General features: G+C 41.0%; 1 protein-coding gene across 10 annotated transcripts in view; it reads right to left on the reverse strand.

Annotated features, from left to right (window-relative positions):
- LOC139767113 (tigger transposable element-derived protein 4-like) overlaps window positions 1–11,418 on the reverse strand; it is a 102,888-nt gene extending 91,470 nt beyond the window's left edge. For 4 of the 10 annotated variants that reach the window (XR_011716997.1, XM_071696102.1, XM_071696104.1 and 1 more), the window contains exon 1: window positions 11,283–11,383. The gene's annotated coding sequence lies outside the window, so the exon portion shown is untranslated. Of the gene's footprint in view, window positions 1–11,282 lie in introns of all 10 variants that reach the window. The other 6 variants (XR_011716998.1, XM_071696103.1, XM_071696100.1 and 3 more) reach the window with 4 other exon arrangements.
- Between the last annotated feature and the right edge of the window lie 217 nt (window positions 11,419–11,635).

The following is an 11,635-nucleotide window of genomic DNA, read 5'->3' on the forward strand; positions in this document are numbered from 1 at the left end:
TCTCCTTCTCACATCACCACTACTTGTTATCACCTCCCCATTTGCGCCCTTCACTGAAGTTCCCATTTGCTCCCTTGTCTTATGCACTTTATTTACCTCCTTCCAGAACATCTTTTTATTCTCCCTAAATTTCATGATACTCTCTCACCCCAACTCTCATTTGCCCTCTTTTTCACCTCTTGCACCTTTCTCTTGACCTCCTGTCTCTTTCTTTTATACATCTCCCACTCAATTGCATTTTTTCCCTGCAAAAATCGTCCAAATGCCTCTCTCTTCTCTTTCACTAATAATCTTACTTCTTCATCCCACCACTCACTACCCTTTCTAATCAACCCACCTCCCACTCTTCTCATGCCACAAGCATCTGTTGCGCAAGCCATCACTGATTTCCTAAATACATCCCATTCCTCCCCCACTCCCCTTACTTCCATTGTTCTCACCTTTTTCCATTCTGTACTCAGTCTCTCCTGGTACTTCCTCAACACAAGTCTCCTTCCCAAGCTCACTTACTCTCACCACCCTCTTCACCCCAACATTCACTCTTCTTTTCTGAAAACCCATACAAATCTTCACCTTAGCCTCCACAAGATAATGATCAGACATCCCTCCAGTTGCACCTGTCAGCACATTAACATCCAAAAGTCTCTCTTTCGCGTGCCTGTCAATTAACATGTAATCCAATAACGCTCTCTGGCCATCTCTCTTACTTACATACGTATACTTATGTATATCTCGCTTTTTAAACCAGGTATTCCCAATCACCAGTCCTTTTTCCGCACATAAATCTACAAGGTCTTCACCATTTCCATTTACAACACTGAACACCCCATGTATACCATTTATTCCCTCAACTGCCATATTACTCACCTTTGCATTCAAATCACCCATCACTATAACTCGGTCTCGTGCATCAAAACCACTAACACACTCATTCAGAAAGAAAAAAAAAAAAAAATATATATATATATATATATATATATATATATATATATATATATATATATATATATATATATATATATATGTGGGAGGTGGGTTGATTAGAAAGGGTAGTGAGTGGTGGGATGAAGAAGTAAGATTATTAGTGAAAGAGAAAAGAGAGGCATTTGGACGATTTTTGCAGGGAAAAAATGCAATTGAGTGGAAGATGTATAAAAGAAAGAGACAGGTCAAGAGAAAGGTGCAAGAGGTGAAAAAGAGGGCAAATGAGAGTTGGGGTGAGAGAGTATCATTAAATTTTAGGGAGAATAAAAAGATGTTCTGGAAGGAGGTAAATAAAGTGCGTAAGACAAGGGAGCAAATGGGAACTTCAGTGAAGGGCGCAAATGGGGAGGTGATAACAACTAGTGGTGATGTGAGAAGGAGATGAAGTGAGTATTTTGAAGGTTTGTTGAATGTGTTTGATGATAAAAGTGGCATATATAGGGTGTTTTGGTCGAGGTGGTGTGCAAAGTGAGAGGGTTAGGGAAAATGATTTGGTAAACAGAGAAGAGGTAGTAAAAGCTTTGCGGAAGATGAAAGCCGGCAAGGCAGCAGGTTTGGATGGTATTGCAGTGGAATATATTGAAAAAGGGGGTGACTGTATTGCTGATTGGATGGTAAGGTTATTTAATGTATGTATGATTCATGGTGAGGTGCCTGAGGATTGGCAGAATGCGTGCATAGTGCCATTGTACAAAGGCAAAGGGGATAAGAGTGAGTGCTCAAATTACAGAGGTATAAGTTTGTTGAGTATTCCTGGTAAATTATATGGGAGGGTATTGATTGAGAGGGTGAAGGCATGTACAGAGCATCAGATTGGGGAAGAGCAGTGTGGTTTCAGAAGTGGTAGAGGATGTGTGGATCAGGTGTTTGCTTTGAAGAATGTATGTGAGAAATACTTAGAAAAGCAAATGGATTTGTATGTAGCATTTATGGATCAGGAGAAGGCATATGATAGAGTTGATAGAGATGCTCTGTGGAAGGTATAAAGAATATATGGTGTGGGAGGAAAGTTGTTAGAAGCAGTGAAAAGTTTTTATCGAGGATGTAAGGCATGTGTACGTGTAGGAAGAGAGGAAAGTGATTGGTTCTCAGTGAATGTAGGTTTGCGGCAGGGGTGTGTGATGTCTCCATGGTTGTTTAATATGTTTATGGATGGGGTTGTTAGGGAGGTGAATGCAAGAGTTTTGGAAAGAGGGGCAAGTATGAAGTCTGTTGGGGATGAGAGAGCTTGGGAAGTGAGTCAGTTGTTGTTCGCTGATGATACAGCGCTGGTGGCTGATTCATGTGAGAAACTGCAGAAGCTGGTGACTGAGTTTGGTAAAGTGTGTGAAAGAAGAAAGTTAAGAGTAAATGTGAATAAGAGCAAGGTTATTAGGTACAGTAGGGTTGAGGGTCAAGTCAATTGGGAGGTAAGTTTGAATGGAGAAAAACTGGAGGAAGTAAAGTGTATTAGATATCTGGGAGTGGATCTGACAGCGGATGGAACCATGGAAGCGGAAGTGAATCATAGGGTGGGGGAGGGGGCGATAATCCTGGGAGCCTTGAAGAATTTGTGGAAGTCCAGAACATTATCTTCGAAAGCAAAAATGGCTATGTTTGAAGGAATAGTGGTTCCAACAATGTTGTATGGTTGCAAGGCGTGGGCTATGGATAGAGTTGTGCGCAGGAGGGTGGATGTGCTGGAAATGAGATGTTTGAGGACAATGTGTGGTGTGAGGTGGTTTGATCGAGTAAGTAATGTAAGGGTAAGAGAGATGTGTGGAAATAAAAAGAGCGTGGTTGAGAGAGCAGAAGAGGGTGTTTTGAAATGGTTTGGGCACATGGAGAGAATGAGTGAGGAAAGATTGACCAAGAGGATATAAGTGTCGGAGGTGGAGGGAATGAGAAGTGGGAGACCAAATTGGAGGTGGAAAGATGGAGTGAAAAAGATTTTGAGTGATCGGGGCCTGAACATGCAGGAGGGTGAAAGGCGGGCAAGGAATAGAGTGAATTGGATCGATGTGGTATACCGGGGTTGATGTGCTGTCAGTGGATTGAATCAGGGCATGTGAAGCGTCTGGGGTAAACCATGGAAAGTTGTGTGGGGCCTGGATGTGGAAAGGGAGCTGTGGTTTCGGGCATTATTGCGTGACAGCTGGAGACTGAGTGTGAACGAATGGGGCCTTTGTTGTCTTTTCCTAGTGCTACCTCGCACACATGAGGGGGGAGGGGGATGGTATTCCATGTGCGGCGAGGTGGCGATGGGAATGAAGAGGGGCAGACAGTGTGAATTGTGTGCATGGGTATATATGTATGTGTCTCTGTGTGTATATATATGTGTGCATTGAGATGTATAGGTATGTATATTTGCGTGTGTGGGCGTGTGTGTGTGTACATTGTGTATGGGGGTGGGTTGTGCCATTTCTTTCGTCTGTTTCCTTGCGCTACCTCGCAAACGTGGGAGACAGCGACAAAGCAAAATAAATATAAATAAATTATATATATATATATAAATATATATATATATATATATATATATATATATATATATATATATATATATATATATATATATATATATATTCAAACTTCGCCATTTCCCACATTAGCGAGGTAGCGTTAAGAACAGAGGACTGGGCCTTTAGGGGTATATCCTCATCTGGCCCCCTTCTCTGTTCCTTCTTTTGGAAAAAATAAAGAAAAAAAAAAAAAAAATAGAGAGGGGAGGATTTCCAGCCCCCTGCTCCCTCCCCTTTTAGTCGCCTTCTACGACACGCAGGGAATACGTGGGAAGTATTCTTTCTCCCCTATCCCAAGGGATATATATATATATATATATATATATATATATATATATATATATATATATATATATATATATTATTATTATTACACTATTATCATCATTTTGCTTTGTTGCTGTCTCCCGCATTAGCAAGGTAGCACAAAGAGACAGATAAAACAATGGCCAAACACACTCACATACACACGTATATACATACACGTCCACACACGCCTAATATACATACATATACATCTCAACGTTTGCATATATATACACACAGACATATACATATATACACTTGTACATAATTCATAGTCTGCCTTTATTCATTCCCATCGCCACCCCACCACACATGAAATAACAACCCCCTCCCCCCTCATGTAGGCGAGGTAGTGCTAGGAAAAGACAACAAAGGCCCCTTTTGTTCACACTTAGTCTCTAGCTTTCATGTAATAATGCACCAAAACCACAGCTCCCTTTCCACATCCAGACCCCACAAAACTTTCCACAGTTTACCCCAGACGCTTCACATGCCCTGGTTCAATCCATTGACAGCACGTCGACCCCGGTATACCACATCGTTCCAATTCACTCTATTCCTTGCACGCCTTTCACCCTCCTGCATAATCAGGCCCCAATCACTCAAAATCTTTTTCACTCCATCTTTCCACCTCCAATTTGGTCTCCCACTTCTCCTCGTTCCCTCCATCTCTGACACATATATCCTCTTGGTCAATCTTCCCTCACTCATTCTCTCCATGTGACCAAACCATTTCAAAACAACCCCTTCTGCTCTCTCAGCCACACTCTTTTTATTACCACACATCTCTCTTACCCTATCATCACTTAATTAAACCACCTCACACCACATATTGTCCTCAAACATCTCATTTCCAGCAAATCCACCCTCCTCCGCACAACGCTATCTATAGCCCATGCCTTACAACCATATAACATTGTTGGAACCACTATTCCTTCAAACATACCCACTTCTGTTTACGAGATAATGTTCTAGACTTCCACACATTCTTCAACGCTCCCAGAATTTTCACCCCCTCCCCCACCCTATGATTCACTTACGCTTCCATGGTTCCATCCGCTGCCAAATCCACTCCCACATATCTAAAACACTTCACTTCCTCCAGTTTTTCTCCATTCAAACTTACCTCCCAATTGACTTGTCCCTCAACCCTACTGTACCTAATAACCTTGCTCTTATTCATATTTACTCTCAGCATTCTTCTTTCACACACTTTACCAAACTCAGTCACCAGCTTCTGCAGTTTCTCACACAAATCAGCCACCAGCGCTGTATCATCAGCGAACAACAACTGACTCACTTCCCAAGCTCTCTCATCCACAACAGACTGCATACTTGCCCCTCTTTCCAAAACTCTTGCATTCACCTCCCTAACAACCTCATCCATAAACAAATTAAACAACCATGGAGACATCACACACCTCTGCCGCAAACCAACATTCACTGAGAACCAATCACTTTCCTCTCTTCGTACACGTACACATGCCTTACCTCCTCGATAAAAACTTTTCACTGCTTCTAACAACTTGCCCCCCCACACCATATATTCTCAGTACCTTCCACACAGCATCTCTATCAACTCTATCATATGCTTTCTCCAGATCCATAAATGCTACATACAAATCCATTTGCTTTTCTAAGCATTTCTCAAATACATTCTTCAAAGCAAACACCTGATCCACACATCCTCTACCACTTCTGAAACCACACTGTTCCTCCCTAATCTGATGCTCTGTACATGCCTTCACCCTCTCAATCAATACCCTCCCATATAATTTCACAGCAATACTCAACAAACCTATACCTCTGTAATTTGAGCACTCACTTTTATCCCCTTTGCCTTTGTACAATGGCACTATGCAAGCATTCCTCCAATCCTCAAGCACCTCACCATGAGTCATACATACATTAAATAACCTTAACAACCAGTCAACAATACAGTCACCCCCTTTTTTGATAAATTCCACTGCAATACCATCCAAACCCGCTGCCTTGCTGGCTTTCATCTTCTGCAAAGTTTTTACTACCTCTTCTCTGTTTACCAAATCATTCTCCCTAACCCTCTCACTTTGCACACCACCTCGACCAAAACACCCTATATCTGCCACTCTATCATCAAACACATTCAACAAACCTTCAAAATACTCACTCCATCTTCTCACATCACCACTACTTGTTATCACCTCCCCATTAGCCCCTTTCACTGAAGGTCCCATTTGTTCTCTTGTCTTACACACTTTATTTACCTCCTTCCAAAACATCTTTTTATTCTCCCTAAAATTCAATGATACTCTCTCACCCCAACTCTCACTTGCCCTCTTTTTCACCTCTTGCACCTTTCTCTTGACCTCCTGCCTCTTTCTTTTATACATCTCACACCCATTTGCATTATTTCCCTGCAAAAATCGTCCAAATGCCCTTCTCTTCTCTTTCACTAATAATCTTACTTCTTCATCCCACCACTCACTACCCTTCCTAATCTTCCCACCTCCCACGCTTCTCATGCCACAAGCATCTTTTCTGCATGCCATCACTGATTCCCTAAACACATCCCATTCCTCCCCAACTCCCCTTACGTCCTTTGTTCACACCTTTTTCCATTCTGTACTCAGTCTCTCCTGGTACTTCCTCACACAAGTCACCTTCCCAAGCTCACTTACTCTCACCACTCTCTTCACCTCAACATTCTCTCTTCTTTTCTGAAAACCTCTACAAATCTTCACCTTCGCCTCCACAAGATAATGATCAGACATCCCTCCAGCTGCACCCCTCAGCACATTAACATCCAAAAGTCTCTCTTTCTCGCGCCTATCAATTAACATGTAATCCAATAACACTCTCTGTCCATCTCTCCTACTTACATATGAATACTTACGTATATCTCTCTTTTTATCCCTGGGGATAGGGGATTAAGAATACTTCCCACGTATTCCCTGCATGTCGTAGAAGGCGACTAAAAGGGGAGGGAGCGGGGGGCTGGAAATCCTCCCCTCTCGTTTTCTTTTTTTTTTTTTAATTTTCCAAAAGAAGGAACAGAGGGGGCCAGGTGAGGATATTCCAAAAAAGGCCCAGTCCTCTGTTCTTAACACTACCTCGCTAACGCGGGAAATGGCGAATAGTTTAAAAGAAAAAGAAAAAGATCTCTCTTTTTAAACTAGGTATTCCCAATCACCAGTCATTTTTCAGCACATAAATCTACAAGCTCTTCACCATTTCCATTTACAACACTGAACACCCCATGTACACCAATTATTCCGTAAACTGCCATATTACTCACCTTTGCATTCAAATCACCCATCACTATAACCCAGTCTCGTGCATCAAAACTACTAACACACTCACTCAGCTGCTCCCAAAACACTTGCCTCTCATATATATTATTTATTTTTTATCTTATTTTGCTTTGTCACTGTCTCCCGCATTAGCGAGGTAGCGCAAGGAAACAAACGAAAGAATGGCCCAACCCATCCACATACACATGTATATACATACACATCCACACACGCAAATATACATACCTATACATCTCAACGTATACATATATATATACACACAGAGACATATACATATATACACATGTACATAATTCATAATGTCTGCCTTTATTCATTCCCATCGCCACCTCGCCACACATGAAATAACAACCCATCCCCCCTCATGTGTGCCAGGTAGCGCTAGGAAAAGACAACAAAGGCCCCATTCGTCCACACTCAGTCTCTAGCTGTCATGTAATAATGCACCGAAACCACAGCTCCCTTTCCACATCCAGGCCCCACATAACTTTCCATGGTTTACCCCAGACGCTTCACAAGCCCTGGTTCAATTCATTGACAGCGCGTCGACCCCGGTATACAACATCGTTCCACTTCACTCTATCCCTTGCACACCTCTCACCCTCCTATACGTTCAGGTCCCGATCGCTCAAAATCTTTTTCACTCCATCCTTTCCCCTCCAATTTGGTCTCCTGCTTCTCCTCGTTCCCTCCATCTCTGACACATATATCCTCTTTGTCAATCTTTCCTCACTCATTCTCTCCATATGTCTAAACCATTTCAACACACCCTCTTCTGCTCTCTCAGCCACACTCTAATCATTTTCACACATCTCTCTAACCCTTTCATCACTTACTTGATTAAACCACCTCACACCACATGTCCTCAAACATTTCATTTCCACTTCATCCACCCCTCCTCTATCAAATCCACACCTCGCAACCATAAAATATTGTTGGAACTACTATTCCTTCAAACATAACAATTTTTACTCTCCAAGATAATGTTCTCTCCTTCCACACATTCTTTATCACTCCCAGAACCTTTGCTGTCTCCCAGATCAGTGAGGTAGCTCCAGGAACAGATGAATAAAAGCCTCTTCACAGTCTTTTTGTTGTCAGGGACATAAACAGTTATAATTACCCACCTTTCATTACTCACTTTTATTCTTATCCACATCAGAGGCTCACTTCACAGCATACTTTCACAAATACCCACAACTCTTCCTTTGGCAGAAGTGCTACCCTTTCCTGAACTCTTGCCCTCACAAATAATCCACGACTTTACCCCTCAAACATTCCTAAACCATTCTTTCCCCTTACACTTTATTTCACTCAGAGATACATCTAGATTCCTTTCCTCAAACACACTACCTATCTCTCCCTTCTTCTCTACCTGAGTTCCCACCTAAGCACATTCACACATCCCTTGCTTGGCTCCTATTCCATAAACCAGTGTGTATGGCAGGAGCAGAGTTCTACACATGGGACCTCAAATCCTATTTTCATTACCACTATATAATTAGTGATTTTTGGCTGTTTACTGTGTATGCATACACTTGTATCGCTACAGAGGTTCTTATACAGAGTGTTTCTAACTCAGACTCTTACTACGAATTGCCAATGACCACTCTTTGCTGAGTTCAGTGAGACCTTCATTAAACACTGTCAGTTTCTATTAAGAACTTGAAAGCTGTGATGGCATCTCCCCCTTTTTATCTAAGGTATGAAAAACCTATAACAGGCAACCTTTTCCCCTATATCTCAGCACCCTTTTATTTCAATTACTGTACCATCTTTACTCTCCTCCATTCCACCCATAGTATCAGATCAAAATGCCTTTTGGCAGGGTGACCAACCTAATGATGCATAGTGTAATTTAGGTCTGATATGTGCCATTAACTGCTTCCCAAATATTTCCTTATCTACATACTGCTTTACCTGAGGCAGCTTCTGGCAGTAGACTGGGGACTATGTTGACACTTAAGTCCATTTCACACATCCATTTATGCAGACAGTAGTGACACTTTTTACTGATGCATTTAAGTCAGGCTTACTTTAAACATATACAGCACCAGGAAAACAGACAAAAAGGCCACATTTGTTCACCTTCAGTCTTTAGCTGTCATGTGTAATGTACCAAAACCACAGCTCCTTTCCATGGTTTACCCCAGATTCAGTCCATTGACAGCATATATATATATATATATATATATATATATATATATATATATATATATATATATATATATATATATATATATATATATATTTTTTTTCATACTATTCGCCATTTCCCGCGATAGCGAGGTAGCGTTAAGAACAGAGGACTGGGCCTTTGAGGGAATACCCTCACCTGGCCCCCTTCTCTGTTCCTTCTTTTGGAAAATTAAAATAAAAAAATGAGAGGGGAGGATTTCCAGCCCCCCGCTCCGTTCCCTTTTAGTCGCCTTCTACGACATGCAGGGAATACGTGGGAAGTATTCTTTCTCCCCTATCCCCAGGGATAATATATATATATATATATATATATATATATATATATATATATATATATACATATATATATATATATATACATATATATATATTTTTTTTTTCATACTATTCGCCATTTCCCGCATTAGCGAGGTAGCGTTAAGAACAGAGGACTGGACCTTTGAGGGAATATCCTCACCTGGCCCCCTTCTCTGTCCCTTCTTTTGGAAAATTAAAAAAAAAACGAGAGGGGAGGATTTCCAGCCCCCCGCTCCCTTCCCTTTTAGTCGCCTTCTACGACACGCAGGGAATACGTGGGAAGTATTCTTTCTCCCCTATCCCTAGGGATAAAATATATATATATATATATATATATATATATATATATATATATATATATATATATATATATATATATATACTTTAATTACAGTTTATATAACATTAGGACCCCCTTTATGGAGCTCCTACTTCACGCAATTACAAAGTAATCCTACCTAAATGGATATTAATCATAAAACATTTCCAAGTATACCATAATAATCTACTGTTTGTTCAGGTAACAAATAACATCCCCTATTCTAGTTAATAAAAAAAATCAGTGAGGATAATAAATATCAGATTAACTTAAAATGTCTATAATGGTAAATTTTTAAATGACAGAAACAACCTAAAGTAAAACTTTTATGGAGTACATGTGTTTGTGTTCAAATCTATTTCAAATGAAACTGTTCTTCATGTCACCCCATCTAAAACCCCATAAACACAAAATGTTAATCCTATGTCAAACATCAGGACCTTCCTCTTAACTAAGACAACTCAAGTCTTTCATTCATTTTCAACCCTACGATTGTCACCCAACAAAAACTTTAAAACAATATATAGTGTATACAAAGGCCGTGTTTGGTGGCTGAATTAATTCAATACAAGGACCAGTGAACGGGTTAGCCCTCATGCAAACTGCTCAGACCCCGATCCCAAAGATGTTCAGGCATTCATGATCACGTATAATCTACTCGTCAGTCTCTAAGACCCTCATAGGAAAGTCATGACAGACTATGACAGGGCTCTTGTCAGTTAACTAAATTAGAGATAAGCTTGGTTATCGAGTTTGCCGACCACAGTGGTTGGCTGTGGACCTCCCGTCAACCATCCAACAGGTTGCCCGACCGACAGGTAAGGTTGGCCCTCCCGCTAAAAACCCCGTTAATTAACTCTTTCTCGTGTTACGACTTTAAGCTATGGATATTCATTGGCAATGATCTTGCAGCAAATGAAAGAGCTCATCCAATACTGAAATCTAATTAAAGGGACATTTACAAATTGAGGCGTTATGGATATGGCGGTCAATATCCGCGAGCCGACGCGGATGTCCTTGTATCGAAGCGCGGCAAGCCAGGATCACTCCCGTTTTAGTGTCCCTAATCTAATACCTAACAATGATAGTGCTAATAAAATGCTGGTATATTCATGAAGGGCTCCTTGTGTGTTACAAGGAGCTTCCTAATAAATGCTGTGGGTACATCTGGGCTGTTATTAACACCTTAGCAACACCATCAAAATGCAAGCGAGGTTGTTGCGACGCATCCAATAACGACCACTTCAGCCATTCTTTTGTTCGACCGCTATTTTGAAACTGCAGCACTTTCGTAGGTGTCACACCGACGTTTTTGGCATCTGCGTCACTTAAAGTCTCTAAATCAATGTATAACCAAACACATTACATACAAATGGCACTCCTTACCTGAAAATTCGCTATAGGATGGAATTCACACGTCCATGTTTACGTGGTGGCGGCGCGCGGCTGGGATAAACGTGCGCATGCGCTGGAGACCACTATCCCCAGAACCGTCGGGAAGTAAACCTTTCCAGCCAACCAACAATAGTAGTTAATACTGTGTCCACTGCTTATTCTCACACTATATTATATATCATATTAATATGAAGTAATACATCAAGTAATATGGGAGGCAATCCTATCTCGGTCTTTGCCTAGCGTTGAAATGATCCAGTCATAGTAATTCTGTCAGAATGGTAATACTGTAGTACGTTATCAATTTTGTCAATCCAGCATTGTTTGTAGTAATGACGCGTACA

This window comes from Panulirus ornatus, chromosome 59 (genome assembly GCF_036320965.1).
Source record: "Panulirus ornatus isolate Po-2019 chromosome 59, ASM3632096v1, whole genome shotgun sequence".
Taxonomy (NCBI): Eukaryota; Metazoa; Arthropoda; class Malacostraca; order Decapoda; family Palinuridae; genus Panulirus; species Panulirus ornatus.